This window comes from Myripristis murdjan, chromosome 16 (assembly GCF_902150065.1).
Source record: "Myripristis murdjan chromosome 16, fMyrMur1.1, whole genome shotgun sequence".
Taxonomy (NCBI): domain Eukaryota; kingdom Metazoa; phylum Chordata; class Actinopteri; order Holocentriformes; family Holocentridae; genus Myripristis; species Myripristis murdjan.
In genome coordinates, this window is record NC_043995.1 from 33422432 (window position 1) to 33439066 (window position 16635).

Consider the following 16635-nt stretch of genomic DNA (forward strand, 5'->3'; position numbering starts at 1 on the left):
GAGACCGGCTCCTCAGCATTCCTCCCTCCTGTCTGTTTGTCGGTTTCTGTCGCCTCCGTCTCGCCTTGCGGCCCCGCTCCGTGCACGGGAGCGCGCACGTGAGCGCGCACGAGGACCCGTTGCGTAACTTTAAGGTCTGGGACTCCGGAGCTGCGAGTGGTGACGTTATGGGTTTGGACAAAGGGTCGCTGGTGGAGATTGATTAGTGAGCACGCCCGGCTGAAGGGCGTTCGCTCTTACGCAACGCGCTGCTTCAGTCTCTGCTGCAGGAACCACAGGCCTGACGCTCTGCACGCGATTGGCTGCAGGAAAAGTCTCATTAAATAAATGGGTTTCCAGTTCAGGCTTCAGGCGGTGAAATCTAGAAACCGAGGGCTGTGCAGACTGTATTTTTTAAAAAGTCTTTACCTCTCTGAGCTGTGCAGCTGAGGTGAGCTAACAGGAGCAGCTAACAGGAGCAGCTCCAGGCCCTGAAGCCTGGGCTCCTGATCAATACCCAGACGGCCTCTGAAATGGTTACCAGTTTCTATTTTACGTTTTCCTGCCGGTGTCCAGCGGCGACCGTCCCCCTCGAGCCAAAAAACAGGAAAGATTGTTAAGGCGATCTTTCTCTCTGGGCTGCTGGCTCCTCAGTGCTGAAGCTGATCAGCCTCATGTGAGCAGACTGAACTTCATGAACAGAGTTGAATCAGAGGCAGGAGGAACAGGACGTGTTGCTGTCGTCTGTCAACACAACACTTACAGTCGGCTAAGCTAACCGCCAGCAGCCAGTTTCCGCCGGATTCCGTCGCCATCCTAGGAAAAAAATATCTGTCCTGTTTTCTGGTCAGCAGCTCCCAGGCCGGCGTGGCGTCGTTCTTCATCCTCCTCCTCTCCCTCAGGGCTCGCCAGCGGGTGAAAGCGGTGAGCGTTGTCGGCTCGCCGTTTCTCCATACTGCATTTCCCTTTTTTTTCCTGCGTCCGTGATTTTCGCAGCTTCCTATTGGACGTGGTGCTCTCGATGTGGCACCGCGCTGCGCCGTGATTGGCCGGGAGCTACACACACCCGCCACCCGAAGGCCGACAACCAGAAGAGTCCCGAGCTCAGCAAAACAAGAAAATCCAGGCAGAGGGCGGGGTCTCTGCAGACACACACACACACACACTCACACACACACACTCACACTCACACACACACACACACTCACACACACACACACACACTGCTAGTGGCTCTCAGTCATGATGGAGGGGATCATGGTGTGTGTATCGTGTAAACGCTCAGAAGAGACGTGAGTCCAGGTTGAGACCCTCAGGAGACGAGTCCCGTCCTGCAGCAAAACAAACAACCAGTTTGACCTGAATCAGCCGCACAGATTTCTGTTTCCTGCTGAAACCAGTCTGAAATCAGTCTGCTGAAACCGGTCTGAAACCAGTCTGCTGAAACCGGTCTCCTGAAACCGGTCTCCTGAAACCGGTCTCCTGAAACCGGTCTCCTGAAACCAGTCCGCTGAAACCGGTCTGAAACCAGTCTGCTGAAACCGGTCTGAAACCAGTCTCCTGAAACCGGTCTCCTGAAACCGGTCTCCTGAAACCAGTCCCCTGAAACCGATCCGCTGAAACCGATCCGCTGAAACCGGTCCGCTGAAACCGGTCTCCTGAAACCGGTCCGCTGAAACCGGTCTCCTGAAACCGGTCTCCTGAAACCGGTCCGCTGAAACCGGTCCCCTGAAACCGGTCTCCTGAAACCGGTCCGCTGAAACCGGTCCGCTGAAACCGGTCTCCTGAAACCGGTCTCCTGAAACCGGTCCGCTGAAACCGGTCTCCTGAAACCGGTCTCCTGAAACCGGTCCCCTGAAACCGGTCTCCTGAAACCGGTCCGCTGAAACCGGTCCGCTGAAACCGGTCTCCTGAAACCGGTCCGCTGAAACCGGTCCCCTGAAACCGGTCTCCTGAAACCGGTCCGCTGAAACCGGTCCGCTGAAACCGGTCCCCTGAAACCGGTCCGCTGAAACCGGTCCCCTGAAACCGGTCCGCTGAAACCGGTCCGCTGAAACCGGTCTCCTGAAACCGGTCCGCTGAAACCGGTCCCCTGAAACCGGTCCGCTGAAACCGGTCCCCTGAAACCGGTCTCCTGAAACCGGTCCGCTGAAACCGGTCCGCTGAAACCGGTCCCCTGAAACCGGTCTCCTGAAACCGGTCCCCTGAAACCGGTCCCCTGAAACCGGTCCCCTGAAACCGGTCCGCTGAAACCGGTCCGCTGAAACCGGTCCCCTGAAACCGGTCCGCTGAAACCGGTCCCCTGAAACCGGTCTCCTGAAACCGGTCCGCTGAAACCGGTCCCCTGAAACCGGTCCCCTGAAACCGGTCCGCTGAAACCGGTCTCCTGAAACCGGTCCGCTGAAACCGGTCCCCTGAAACCGGTCTCCTGAAACCGGTCCGCTGAAACCGGTCCCCTGAAACCGGTCCCCTGAAACCGGTCCGCTGAAACTGGTCCGCTGAAACCGGTAGGCTGAAACCGATCCGCTGAAACCGTTCTGCTGAAACCGGTCTGCTGCACGATGTGGACACGTGGTCGGGTTGTGATTATTTTCCTGGTTGTTGCGATGTTCTCATATGAATCACAGAGCAGCTCACAGGCAGATGTTTGATGTTTCACGCAGCAGAGACGCATTTCTGCTGTTGGTTATTGGACTTTTTTCCTGCATGTTTTCATTTCTGTTCCAGAAGCTGAAGCAGGAACTCATGTTTATTGATCGGCTCTGAGCTTCCCCAGCCTGATCGAAGAATCGCAGCCTCGTGTGATTTGACAGTTTTAGTGTAGTTTTGACGGACAGAAGAGGAGAGCCAATCACAGCAGCTCGCCCGTCTCAGTCTGAAGGTTTCTGTCCAAAATGTGCAACGTGCAGATCTTTAAAGGAAAACGATAACATTTTGGTCAAACTCCCCTTTTCCCTGATTTCAGCAGCCTGAAGGCTGAATTATGCTTCCGCGTAGGAAGAGCGTACGGAGGTTGTGCGAAGCTTACGGGGGTTGTGCGACCGCCGCAGAGCCTTGCCGCGCGCCTCCCAAAAATTGTAACTACGCGGACCCTCCGCAGCCCCACAAGAGCTGTGATTGGTCCGCCGAAGTACACTATTTCTGGCATTTCGTTGCAACCGGCATCACATTCCTGTTGTTGTGCCATCAGCGCCGTTTTTTTTTTTTTTTTTTTTTTTTTTTTTTTTTAAACTGTTGTGTCTCGACTCGTCGGTTGTGTTTGAAAACTTTGGAGAGTGCCCGCACCTATACGACTCGTCCACTCGCCACAGAAGAGCAGCGACCATACGTCACAGGGTCTACGTTGGTGGGAGGAGAATTGCTCTGTGCGTTTGCAGAGGTATGTTGGACACACACGCGCTGCGTAGGAAATGCGTGCTTCGCACAACCCCCGTACGCTCTTCCAACGCTGAAGCATAATTCAGCCTTCAGACAAGATGTTGGCTACGATTCCCATAGACTTCAAGTCTTTATGCTAAGCTAACAGGCGATGCTACCCACAGGAGCTGAACCCCTGGACGTCCAGAGGTGGAAACATCTGGCCTCAGTCTGGGGAAGAGTCTGCAGAGGTGTGAGCTCTGAGGGCTTTCTGTGGTTAGTTTGCTTTGGCTCAGCGATGATCACTGCAGGGTCACATGACTGTTATCACTGGTCTGGCATCGACACTTTGACCTTTGACCTCCTCTCTGTTAGTTGCTGGAAATGCAGGTCAGGCAGGAGCTGAGGCTCGCTTTGGACCAGAGCATCTGCAAAATGCCACAGATGGAAAAGTTCAAGACTGTGTGTGTGTGTGTGTGTGTGGTAGCCCCTGGCTGTGTTGGCTAGCGGCCGGCCTCCAGATTCGGTCTCCATCTGTGAGGAAATGTGTGTGTGTGTTTCCCCGGCGCTCTGCCAGCCAAACACTCTGAGGAGGTTTCAGCAGCAGATCAACTGATTAATGTTTATTAGGATTAACTGATTAATAATTTAGTTAATTAAATGTCAAAAGTAAAGAGAAAATTTGCTCATGATAAGTTAGCAGCCCAATTTAAAAATAAATAAATAAATTACAGTAAAAATTAAATATTATACACTATTTAATTGTTTTTTTAAATAATTTTACTGTGCAGTAATTTATACCTGTATGACTTTATAACAGTGCAATATCCCTGTGTTTATATGGTGTATACAGGTAGACTGTTTACATATGCTCACTTTCTTATCTCTGTATTCATATTTTAATGCACAAGTATGATTCATGCACATACTTGGACATAATGTTCATACTTTTTAAAACAAATTTCTAAGGCTCATATTTTTCTGTTTCTTATAATTCTTCTCCTGAGAGTTTGACCCAGTTTCCCCTCGGGTATCACTGAAGTATTTCTGACTCTGATTCTGACTAAAACTGGATTATAATCTCGCCAGTTGATGGATGTTTTTGTTAATTTATCGAGTTAAAACACCGAGACGCTCCGACTGTCCTCCTCCTCCTCCTCCGCCTGGATCTTTAATCAAATCAGTGTGAAGGAACTGAGGAGACGATTTGAAAAATTCACAGTGGACTGATTTATCATCCAGTGTGTCATCACAAATAATCTGCAGATTAATCAGCACCTGGAATAAAATAATTGTAGCTGCATTTTGGTTGCAAAGCAAACGCTGTCGTGTTCGTCCTCCCTGCTCCTCCTCTCTCTCAGGGTTAGGCTTTTTTTTTTTTTTTTTTTTTTTTTTTTTTTTTTTGCCCTTCAGCTTGTTGCTGATGGAGCAAATCTGACCAGCCACACACACACACACACACACACACACACACACACACACACACACACACACACACACAGAGGCAGTGTGCATGCTCAGATCCAGTTTCAGGATGTCCACTGGAGTCTGTAGGTCGACCTGTCTCTCTGCTTGGCCTCCATGTCTCCATGTCTCCATGTCATCAATACATACAGTCTGATCAATACAGTCTGATCAATACAGTCTGATCAGTACATACAGTCTGATCAATACAGTCTGATCAGTACAGTCTGATCAATACATACAGTCTGATCAATACATACAGTCTGATCAGTACAGTCTGATCAATACATACAGTCTGATCAGTACAGTCTGATCAATACAGTCTGATCAGTACATACAGTCCGATCACTACAGTCTGATCAATACAGTCTGATCAGTACAGTCTGATCAGTACATACAGTCTGATCAGTACAGTCTGATCAATACAGTCTGATCAGTACAGTCTGATCAGTACATACAGTCTGATCAATACAGTCTGATCAGTACATACAGTCTGATCAATACAGTCTGATCAGTACAGTCTGATCAATACATACAGTCTGATCAGTACAGTCTGATCAATACATACAGTCTGATCAGTACATACAGTCCGATCACTACAGTCTGATCAATACAGTCTGATCAATACATACAGTCTGATCAGTACAGTCTGATCAATACAGTCTGATCAGTACAGTCTGATCAGTACATACAGTCTGATCAATACAGTCTGATCAGTACATACAGTCTGATCAATACAGTCTGATCAGTACAGTCTGATCAATACAGTCTGATCAATACAGTCTAATCAATAGTCTGATCAGTGTTAGCTGTTGTTTCCTGGGTCTCTGCTGCGTTTCTGTTTTTAATTTCTCTGAAACTCCGTGTCTGATCTGTTTTTGTTCAGTGTGACGAGAAAACTGATTTAGAAGGTATTGATCCTCAGGAGCGTTTATCAGTTGCTTGGTCAGTTAAGTCATTGATTGATTGATTGATTTGGAGATGTGTGTGTTTCTCACTCCGTCACAGTGAGACAGTAAAGCTGACATCAGGTCGTGTGTTTGAGCCCCACGTGACGCGCTGTGTGAGTCAGACCGCCTCAGAGCCAGGCTAACCACTCCCATAGACCTCAAGTCTTTATGCTAAGCTAACAGGAGATGCTAACCACAGGAGCTGAGCCGCTGGACGTCCAGAGGTGGAGGTGGTCTCTGGTCTCAGTCTGGAGGATTCTGACCAAAACGTTTGGATTATTCCTTTAATCCTAAAAACTGTTCAGAGTGCAGCATGAATATTCATCGTGCGTTTCTGTTTCTGTGAGTTTGTCTTGATGCAGACGTTTGTTCTGCACTCAGACCAGTGAAGTCAGACCTTCACAGTTTGAGCTGAGCAGCAGAGCTCCGCCCTGCAGCAGCTTCACACGGCGAGGCCAGGAGCAGAACAAAACACAAAACAAACAAAACATCTGGGATTTATCAAACCAAAACACCAAACATTCTCTGAGATCAGAAAGATGCTCAGACTGTCCTCCTCAGATTATCAGATTAATATATTGGAGTTGTGACGTCACGCTGGCCTCTGATCAGCTCCCGTCAGGCTCCGGCTTCATTTTTCACACTTTGTTCACTAAATTATTCATCAGGTACCTGGAAAAAGACTCGATGAAAAGAATCCCAGTATAACTGTGTGTGTGTGTGTGTGTGTGTGTGTGTGTGTGTGTCTGAGTAAAGGGAGCGTGCTGGTGGTGAGCTGTGGACTAAATATAGACTCAGATATTTAAACCTGACTGAGGTGCGTGCGGCCGTCTGCGCTCGTCTCTTTGCAGCAGCTCGTCTCTTTGCAGCAGCTGAGTCTCTTTGCAGCAGCTGAGTCTCTTTGCAGCAGCTGAGTCTCTTTGCAGCAGCTCGTCTCTTTGCAGCAGCTGAGTCTCTTTGCAGCAGCTGAGTCTCTTTGCAGCAGCTGAGTCTCTTTGCAGCAGCTGAGTCTCTTTGCAGCAGCTGAGTCTGTTTGCAGCAGCTGAGTCTCTTTGCAGCAGCTGAGTCTGTTTGCAGCAGTGCTGTGATGATCTGCAGGTGTGGCTGTTTGCTGCAGGTTGTCATGGCAGCGCCGTCACTCTGAGCTCAGCCAGCGGCTTCAAACCCGCTGCTAACCTTTCTGGGACGCTCTGTCCCGGGACGCCGCGCCTCCACGCTCCTCACTGCTCCTCCCTGCTCCTCACTGCTCCTCACTGCTCCTCACTGCTCCTCACTGCTCCTCACTGCTCCTCACTGCTCCTCCTCCACAGCTCCTCCTCACTGCTCCTCACAGCTCCTCCTCCCTGCTCCTCCTGAAGCAGGTGCTCTCAGAAACAGTATGTCAGCGTTCAGGATGGGAGCTCTGTAAATGTGTACACACACACAGCAGAGTGTGTGAGGGCCCGCTCACATCAGGGCCGCTGGCTGAAGCAGGAACGTGTGTTTGCCTCCGGTCGCACGTCGTCACGCTGAAACACGACACACACACACGCACACACACACGCACACACACACACGCACACGCACACACACACACAGACACAGACAGCACGGCTGGTTATTGATTGGGCGATGCAGCGATGCAGCAGGTACTCGCGCTGCGTGCGTAAAGCGATTTTGCGGCGGCTGGAGGAAACGTGGGAGGGACAGTCACATGATTCACATCATATCCACGTGTGTGACCGTGCGCGTGCATGAGCGCCCGTAACGTGCTGAGGCACACCCCCCCTCAATCCAGAGCGGGGGGGTGTGCTGTGCTGAAGCACCGAGCGGAGCCTCACTGGGCACATCAGCCAGATTTTGGGGTCAGACGGCAGCAGCAGGGTGATGTGAGGAGCCCTGAGGCCCCTGAGGCTCCTGAGGCCTTTGAGGCCCCGGAGGCCCCTGAGGCTGTGGGCACGGACGGTGAAGACAAATTAAACTTGTCCTTTTATTTGGACGTCACATGGAACCCAACAGAGTTTTGCTTTTGCTTCCAGCTCGTCCTCCATCAGCTCTCTTCTTCCCTTCTCTGCCTTCCTCCTGTCTGTTGGGGCCGGTTGGTTTTGTTGAGTCTGACGTGGGAACTGGTTTGAACTAAATAAACACATGAAGGAGTGGAAATTCCTGACTTTCTGTCCTTCACTTCAAAGTGAAACCAAGGCAGAATTCAACAAAAGGCTTGGTGACGGATATCAAAACTGAAAGAGAGTGAGGTTGGAGAGGAGGCGGATGGAAGTGTCCCACTTACATTTTCTCATTTTTTGGATAAATCAACCTCAATCTGGTATGTACACTAGGAATTAATTTTTAAAAATGACTACACTATCATCAGTCAATCGAATCAATATTGCTTGTAAAGAAAATTCTTGTGCACTTAAGTTTTACCTCCCCTAGTTTTTACTTTTCTGAGTTAAAACTTTATCTCCCTAAACGACATGTTTCACCTTTAACCTGTGCTCTCTGTCACTCAAAGTCATGGTGAGCAAATAAAAGAGTAATTCTGATATTTATAAACCGTTTATTGAGCCGTGGTCGTAAAATATTGTTTCACTGTCGGATATCTGGAGGTCAGAGGTCAAGGGACCCAGCTGGTTCTTCTCTCGCCAAAATGGAGCCGACCTTTGCAGTGATGTGTTGGATTCCTCAGGTCGCCTTCACTTACCTTTCCTTAAAATCAGTTTATCACAAACATCATACTGAGGTGAATCCCTGTAGTCTGCAGTCGTTTGTGCAGAGCTGTCTGCTCCGTTCTGTTAACGCCTCGTACTGGGAAGTCTGGGAGAGGCCTGGAAAATACATCAGCATGTAACCAGGAGCGTCCAGATTCCCAGCGTCAGTGAACACAGCGCGAGCTGAACCCGCAGCCCTGCCGGTGGTAGTGCCTTGCTCTGCACAGGGGAAACGCTTTGTTTGGATGATGTCACTCGCTGGGTCACTGTGTGTGTGTGTGTGTGTGTGTGTGTGTGTGTGTGTGTGTGTGTGACAAAGAGGTCCTTGTCCCAGTCAGGCTTGGTGTTGAGTGGGTGCCAGGTTGGTGGTGACCCTGTACCAATCAACACACACACACACACACACACACACACACACACATAAAGCCATGAGACGTCATAAGGAGTCCCAGGACAGTTAAATCCAACAGTTAACAGACAGATTATAAAAACACAGGAACGTAAAAATATGGGCTCAAAAAAACTAAATCATTAATGAGCCAAACACTGCAGGACGATCGGAGTGGGCGGGGCCGGCGGTGTCGACATAAACTCAGATAACCGGCCGCTCGTCTTCAGGCTGAAGCTGCTGCGATGGAAACGAAACCCCCCTCCACCACTTCCTGTGGCAGGTCTTCAACTTCCTGTCAGAAGCTAATATTGTCAGCGAGAGCGAGGAGGTGTGAGGGTTTCTGAGGTGGCCTGATCAGCCGCCCTCAGTGGGACGTAGAGCCGGGTGTCAGTGGAGACGCTGTGTTTATAGACAGATAGATAGATAGATAGATAGATTACTTTATTAATCCCCAAGGGGAAATTTAAAATGTCACAAGCAGCAGCAAAGGGAAGAAATACATGACAATGGAGAGAAAAACAACACAAATCACAGGACACGGAAGTAAAATACATAAAAACACAGTGATAATAGATAATAAATATGTTGATAAAAGGTGCGTGTAAAAAGGTTTAAAGTGAAAAAAAAAAAAAAGTTAAAGTGCTGGGTCCAGGGTGCTTATGGTAGATGATATTACCAAGAGCCAGCATGTGAATGGAAAATAACAGGGGGCCTAAAAGTGACACTTGGGGAACACCTTCAATTATAGAAATGAGAAATGAAGCTAACGAAACGGTTCAGTTTGACAAGTGGGACCTGGACATGAAGCTTTAAGGCCACATCAGAGTTTGCCTGTAGGTGTGTGTGTGTGTGTGTGTGTGTGTGTGTGTGTGTGTTGTGGTCAGCAGTAACACACACACACACACACACCGCCAACATCTAAAAGAACAGAGTTTTCTCAGCGTCTCAGGCCAGAAGGAGGTCATGATGGACTTTCTAAGAGCTGTGGAGGGACAGAAAGCCTGACTGGAATACTTTAGATAAATTATTATGAGGCGCTGATGGTTTGAAAACAGTTTTCCTGCAATTTTTCATATGAATTCAAGCTTTGAAATGTGTCTGTAGTTACTAAAAAAAAAACAAGTTGGATTAGGATTTTGGCCTTTTAAGGAGCCAGAGGTCAGACAGACATTTACAAAAGATCAACCTTTCAGGACAGATGGTGTTTTTTAGTTTTTCTCCTCCAGTCGTCTTGTTAAGGACCACATCGAGGAAGAACAGGTTTACTGCCTTATAGTTTCATTGAGTTACAGCATCACTGTTGTGGGAACAGCTGTAATCAGTCTCCTATCTGATGTGATTTTTTAAAATAAAAGACTCTTTAAAGAACAGGTGATCCATCCTGTTGCTTTTAGTGAAGCTCTGACTGAAGGAAACCTTTGAATACACTCTTTAATACTTCAGTTCTCTTTCATATCCAGGTTTAACCAGATTACGATAACGCATGCTTTCTGTGCCCACGCTGAAAGTGGATTTCACTCCTTCCTTTACGACAGCGTGCAGTGAGGAACTCAGCGTCAGCGTGCCGTTTCCTGTGTGTGAAAACAGAAGTGGTTTTAGAGAAACCAGCGAGCAACAAGGCAGGTTTGTGCAGCTGCTGTCACTGCTAATAATAGATTGATCAGATCAAATTGAGAAGAGGCATCCAGTCTCACTTCCTGTGCCGTTACATTTTCCTGTTTCCACAGCGAGTAAGTTTTTAGTTTTAGTTCACCGTCTGAGCCTCCTGGACTTGTTTCCGTCAGCACAGGTGTTGAGATGCTCCTCCACCTTGTCAGATTAGACCTCTGATCGCCTCGTTGGATCGTCAGAGGGTTTACACGTGGATTGGACGAGGTTTCGCTCGCTCTGAATGCAGACCAGTCACCTCGGAGGCAGGTTGATTCAGGTAAAAAAAATTAAACAAATTAAAGAAATGCAGCGCAGATCTTGATGTAACTGTGCCGTGTTGCTGTGGTGATGTGCGAGCGCGGCCGACACGCCTCGAAAAGTTGAACCAGCAAGTTCCCACTTTGAGATTGAGGTGAATTCCCAGAACCTTCTGCTGTGATGCTCGTGTGGAAGAAAAGAGGAAAAGATGTCAGGTTTCTGGGTCAAGCGTCAAGCGGTCTGACGGCCTGATGTAACCGGCTTTCCCGCAGATCGAGTGAGCCAATCACAGGAGACCGTGGAGCGGCGGGCTGGACGTTTGATTTCAGAAGCAGCGGCTCGTCATCCGGTCGATTAAAGCAAGTTATAAATCAGTTTGAATTTATGACAAAGTGGACATTATGAGTGAGTGAATGTGAGTGAATGACAGAGACAGATGAATGTGAAGATCACCGATAACGTCAACGTGTTCGCTTTGTTTTGTTTTCATGTTTGACACGAGAGGGGAGAGACTGATTTAGATCAATTAGACCTTATAATCTGTCCTCGTGTGTGTGTGTGTGTGTGTGTGTGTGTGTGTGTGTGTGTGTGTGTGTGTGCGCATGCAGCACAGTGTGACTGAAGGCTGCTGAGGCAGTTCTGACTAATAACGGCAAGTTTTTGTCATGTCAGCGACGTCAAAGTGTCCCATGCTGCCACAGTTTGATAGATTACCGTGAGGCACCACTAAGATGCTGATCATCTGATTTGACGACGTCACTTTGGGCTCTGATCACCTCCCATCATGCTTGGATTTATTTTTCACACTTTATGCATTAAGTAATTACCTGATGAATCGAAGATAATCAACATATTAAAGGCAGATTGAGCAAGATTTTCCTAAAAAAACAAAACTAACTCTGTAAATCAGAAGTGTGTGTGTGTGTGTGTGTGTGTCTGAGCTCTGGACTCTTCTGGGTGTCGGCCTTTGGGTGGTGGGTGTGGAGCTCCCAGCCAATCACAGCACAGCATGGTGCCGGATGGACACTGAAGCTATGATAAAGTGCAGAAATGAAACGACAAGCGGACAAATCAGAGTCTTTTTTCATTAGATGGTCATTTCATTCCATCGCTATCCTAGGAAACTGTCCTCCGCTGGTTATCTTAGCTGGGGGGGGGGTTAACTCTGAATGTTGTGTTTACAGACCGCAGCGACGAGTCCTGCTCATTCTGCCTTTAATCAGCAGTGAAATCAATTAAGAGGGAACCACATTTTAATTTCGTTGTACAACCTGCTGTATAATGACCAATAAACTCCTTTGTATCCTTGAAAATGATCAGCAGCTGCAGTCGGACCCGGGAAACTTTTTTTTTTTTTTTTCCATTTTAGCCTCCTGTCCACATGAAAATGCAGGTCTCTATGTCATTTTCTTCCTTCAGTGAGTTGCAGGTTCACTGACTCAGATCATGTGAACGTGCTCTGTGCTCTGAGCCTCAGTCTGCAGACACACAGCTCAGGTTTTAAATCGAACCCGTGCCCTCCTGGACACCCCGCGGTGCGTTCGGGTCCCCTGTAGTGGAGCGGCTTCTTCAGACTTGGTGCTGCTGTCATGGAAATCCCTGATGTGCCTTCAAGAGGACAGACTCGGCTCTCCAAAGACGACGTCGTGAACCTGAATCAGAAGGGGCCAAAGACGCCTGACATCTTACATTTTGACATTTTATGGAAAAAAAAAGATTCTCCAGTCTTAAAATATGACATCGTTTTTTAGTGAAATACCTTCATTTTTTCTTGAGTGTTAGAACCTGAAGAAAGCGTTCAGTGAGATTTTGGTGAGTTTGACCTTTTTGAATGAGAGGCCTCAGCGGGGCTGGACCCTGCAGCCCCAGAGCCTCAGGGGTGTGAGGCCGGCTCTCGGTGTGTGTGCTGTGGGGCACACCGGGATCGAAGGCATGGACTGCAGATAGAGGAAAATTATCTCACTGTCCTGGGACGCAAAATAGATATATATATAAACTTTATTCCAGACTCAGGTCCATATAAAATACATACAAAAACACAGACAATACATTAATAATAATAATAATAATAATAATAATAATAAAAAAAACACAACAAGTAGGTTTACAACACGTACAGGCATCTATTCATCATGACTCCATTCTCTGACTGGCTAAGGCGACACATGAAACTGTACATAAACTTTCTGAGGACAGCATGAAACGTGGGCACGTCACAGCTTACAAACATCTGGCTTGCACTTGTCCGTCTTGGGTGCAATCTTTATTCTTTCTTTTAAAAACTTGGTTTCTAAAGTGGTAGAACTCGTGCTGCCAAATAGCAACACAGTGTGACTGTGGGTTCACACTTACTTGAATTTTTAAACGTATAAACAGTGAAAATTAAGCATTCCTCAAAATCAGCATAATGACACCAACTGCAGTGACTTCAGAATTTCCAGAATTTCCCTGGTTGGGATCAATAAAGTATATCTATCTATCTATCTTCACAAACTATTTTATTGATCAGAACGGATCGATCAGTGTCTCAGGCTAACCCCTAACCCGGAATTTGATATGGCCACTTTGCTGCCTTCTCTGATGTTAATATCACACACGTTCACGTCTAGATAGCGTCATGATCATGAGGTGTCGTTCAGCGTTTGGCAGAGCTGGTCTCAGCTGTAGGGCTGCCGTGCAGGCTGGACATGGGAGCGGAGCGGCGGAGAGCTGCGGCAGAAAACAGGCCAGGCGTTTTGGAAAGCAGCGAGCTGAAGAGCTCCAAGTGACACCAAAACAAACGTGTTGCTGTGCGTCCCCGCGTGTTCACATGGCGTGTTCCCATGATCCTCCTCTGCTCCGTCACGGTCTGCTCCCCATTCATGTCAGCACCTGTCTCACTGTGTGTGTGTGTGTGTGTGTGTGAGAGTCAGTTACTATCAATGGCAGGCCAGCAGCTGATCTCTCTATCAATCTCATTCACTCTCTCTCTCTCTCTCTCTCTCTCTCTCTCTCACACTCACACACACACACACACACAGCTGCTGTCAGTCATGCTGCATGTGATCAGGCCACGATGCATTCAGGGACACATCTTGACACACAAACATTTTCTCACAATGCAGTCGGATGTGAAAGTTGTGATCAGGGAGGAAACTGATTATTTTATTATTATTGGCTGTTTATTATCATCAGTGTGTGACGGGCGGCTGCTACAGCGACGTCACTGTTTCAGCCGTCGTCTCTTCGTTTATCTCACCGTCACACCGGCTGGGTTTGGTGTCTCATGTCTGGTCACGTGTGTTTGCTGTAACGTGTCACAAAGTTATGTGTTACTATGGCAACACCACTGTTTCCTGTGACAGTCAGAGTCATCACAGTTCAGTTTCAGTGTCTTTAACCTGCACTTGTCTAAATGACTGCAGGATCAGCCAGTGGACTGCAGTGAGTTATTGCATTAATGTGCTCCAGGGCACGGAGGCACTGAGGCAATCTGGTACATTTGGCTGGGGTTTTCCTGTGTGTGTTTGTGTCTGTACCAGCTCACACACACTCTGTGTCTGTGTGTGTGTGTGTGTGTGTGTGTGTGTGTGTGTGTGTCATCCTTGTGTGCTTGCCAGTCATAAAAGGGAAGTAGTTGTGATGACATCAGCTGTTTGAGCAGTAGCTGGTGTTAAACTGGCTGTACTTTCCTCAGCAGTTCATCAGAGAGCTCCGCCCTGTCAGAAACCACCAGACAGAAGGTCACAGAAGGTGACGCTTGGTTCAGAAATGACTCCTTCAGGTGACGCTTGGTTCAGAAACGACTCCTTCAGGTGACGCTTGGTTCAGAAATGACTCCTTCAGGTGACGCTTGGTTCAGAAACGACTCCTTCAGGTGACGCTTGGTTCAGAAACGACTCCTTCAGGTGACGCTTGGTTCAGAAATGACTCCTTCAGGTGACGTTCAAGTTCAAGATTTTTATTCATCACATGCATGAATGTACGAGTACAGCAGCAGTGAAATGCAATTGCAACAACTCCAGCACTGTGCAAGTAAAAAAAATAGATAGAATAAAATAGATAAAAAATACAATAGAAAGTATATATAACACTCCTATATACAATATACAACCTATGTACAATATACAACAATATACAATAAGTACAAATAAGTAGAAGAAACCCTGAAGAACAACACGCTCCGACGGAGGTTCAGAGTTAGTGTGAAACTATGAGACCAAGTGACAGAACCCGACGCCCGGTACTGGGATTCAAGAACTGTCAGACTTGATCCAGCCTTGTGGAATCACCCCTTACCCTCCAGTCTTTACGTGTTGTTATCTGCAAATAGTGTAGTGTGTGTGTGTGTTTGGGGGGGGCAGGTTCAGAAACGACTCCTGTCAGGTGACGCTTGGTTCAGAAACGACTCCTTCAGGTGACGTTTGGTTCAGAAACGACTCCAGTCAGGTTCAGAAACGACTCCTTCAGGTGACGCTTGGTTCAGAAACGACTCCTTCAGGTGAAGTTTGGTTCAGAAACGACTCCTGTCAGGTGACGCTTGGTTCAGAAATGACTCCTTCAGGTGACGTTTGGTTCAGAAACGACTCCTTCAGGTGACGTTTGGTTCAGAAACGACTCCTTCAGGTGACGCTTGGTTCACAAAATGACTCCTTCAGGTGACGTTTGGTTCAGAAACGACTGCAGTCAGGTTCAGAAACGACTCCTTCAGGTGACGTTTGGTTCAGAAACGACTCCTTCAGGTGACGCTTGGTTCACAAAATGACTCCTTCAGGTGACGCTTGGTTCAGAAACGACTTCTGTCAGGTGACGCTTGGTTCAGAAATGACTTCTGTCAGGTGACGCTTGGTCCAGAAACAACTCCTTCAGGTGACGTTTGGTTCAGAAATGACTCCTTCAGGTGACGCTTGGTTCACAAAATGACTCCTTCAGGTGACGTTTGGTTCAGAAACGACTGCAGTCAGGTTCAGAAACGACTCCTGTCCGGTGACATTTGGTTCAGAAACGACTCCTGTCAGGTTCAGAAACGACTCCTGTCCGGTGACATTTGGTTCAGAAACGACTCCTGTCCGGTGACGCTTGGTTCAGAAATGACTCCCTCAGGTGACGTTTGGTTCAGAAACGACTGCAGTCAGGTTCAGAAACAACTCCTTCAGGTGACGCTTGGTTCAGAAACGACTTCTGTCAGGTGACGCTTGGTTCAGAAATGACTCCTTCAGGTGACGTTTGGTTCAGAAAACGACTCCTTCAGGTGACGTGTGGTTCAGAAAACGACTCCTTCAGGTGACGTTTGGTTCAGAAACGACTCCTTCACGTGACGCTTGGTTTGGTTTGGTTTGTTCAGCAGATCATCCCTGACCTACTAGATGACAGATATGATCAACTTTATTGATCCATGAGGATGAATTTAATGTTAAAAGCAGCACAGAACAGATGGAGTTTGAAAAATGTAGAAATCTCACCACATGTGATAGAAAAAGGGAATAGGAGCTAATTCTACTGTTTCACAGTCGGCTGAGTGACAGAAATCTAATTTAAAATGTAAATTACAGTAAAGTAAAAAAATGATCAAAGGCCTCCTTTGCGCTGCATGACCTCAGATGCAGGGACAGTTCACATATTGACAGATTTACCCGTTATTTATTATTTTTTTTATTATCATTTACCCATTCTTTGTCAATTAAGCTGTTTATTATTTTTTCCAGTAATAGTTTCATGTGTAAAGCAGTGAAGTTAAGGCCAAACTCTGACGGGAAGTGATCAGAACGCAAAGTGATGTCATCAGACGTCGTCCTCGGTCTGACCAGCAGCCAAAAGGCCAAAATATTAAAGTGATGAGGATGTGAGCGGAGAGAAGGCACAAGATCCTCGTGAATCAGACACTTTGACTTGTTTACTTCTTTACAACGACAACAAT

The 16635-nt window shown here is 47.5% G+C and overlaps 1 protein-coding gene across 2 annotated transcripts in view; it reads left to right on the plus strand.

The window, feature by feature from the left end:
- The window catches only part of dennd4b (DENN/MADD domain containing 4B), a 64602-nt gene that overhangs the window by 8122 nt on the left and 39845 nt on the right, over positions 1 to 16635 (plus strand). Inside the window, exon 1 of one of the 2 annotated variants that reach the window (XM_030072955.1) lies at positions 10627 to 10758. The exons of the other annotated variant lie outside the window; for it this stretch is intronic. The gene's annotated coding sequence lies outside the window, so the exon portion shown is untranslated. Of the gene's footprint in view, positions 1 to 10626; positions 10759 to 16635 lie in introns of those variants that run through there. 2 annotated transcript variants of the gene reach the window in all.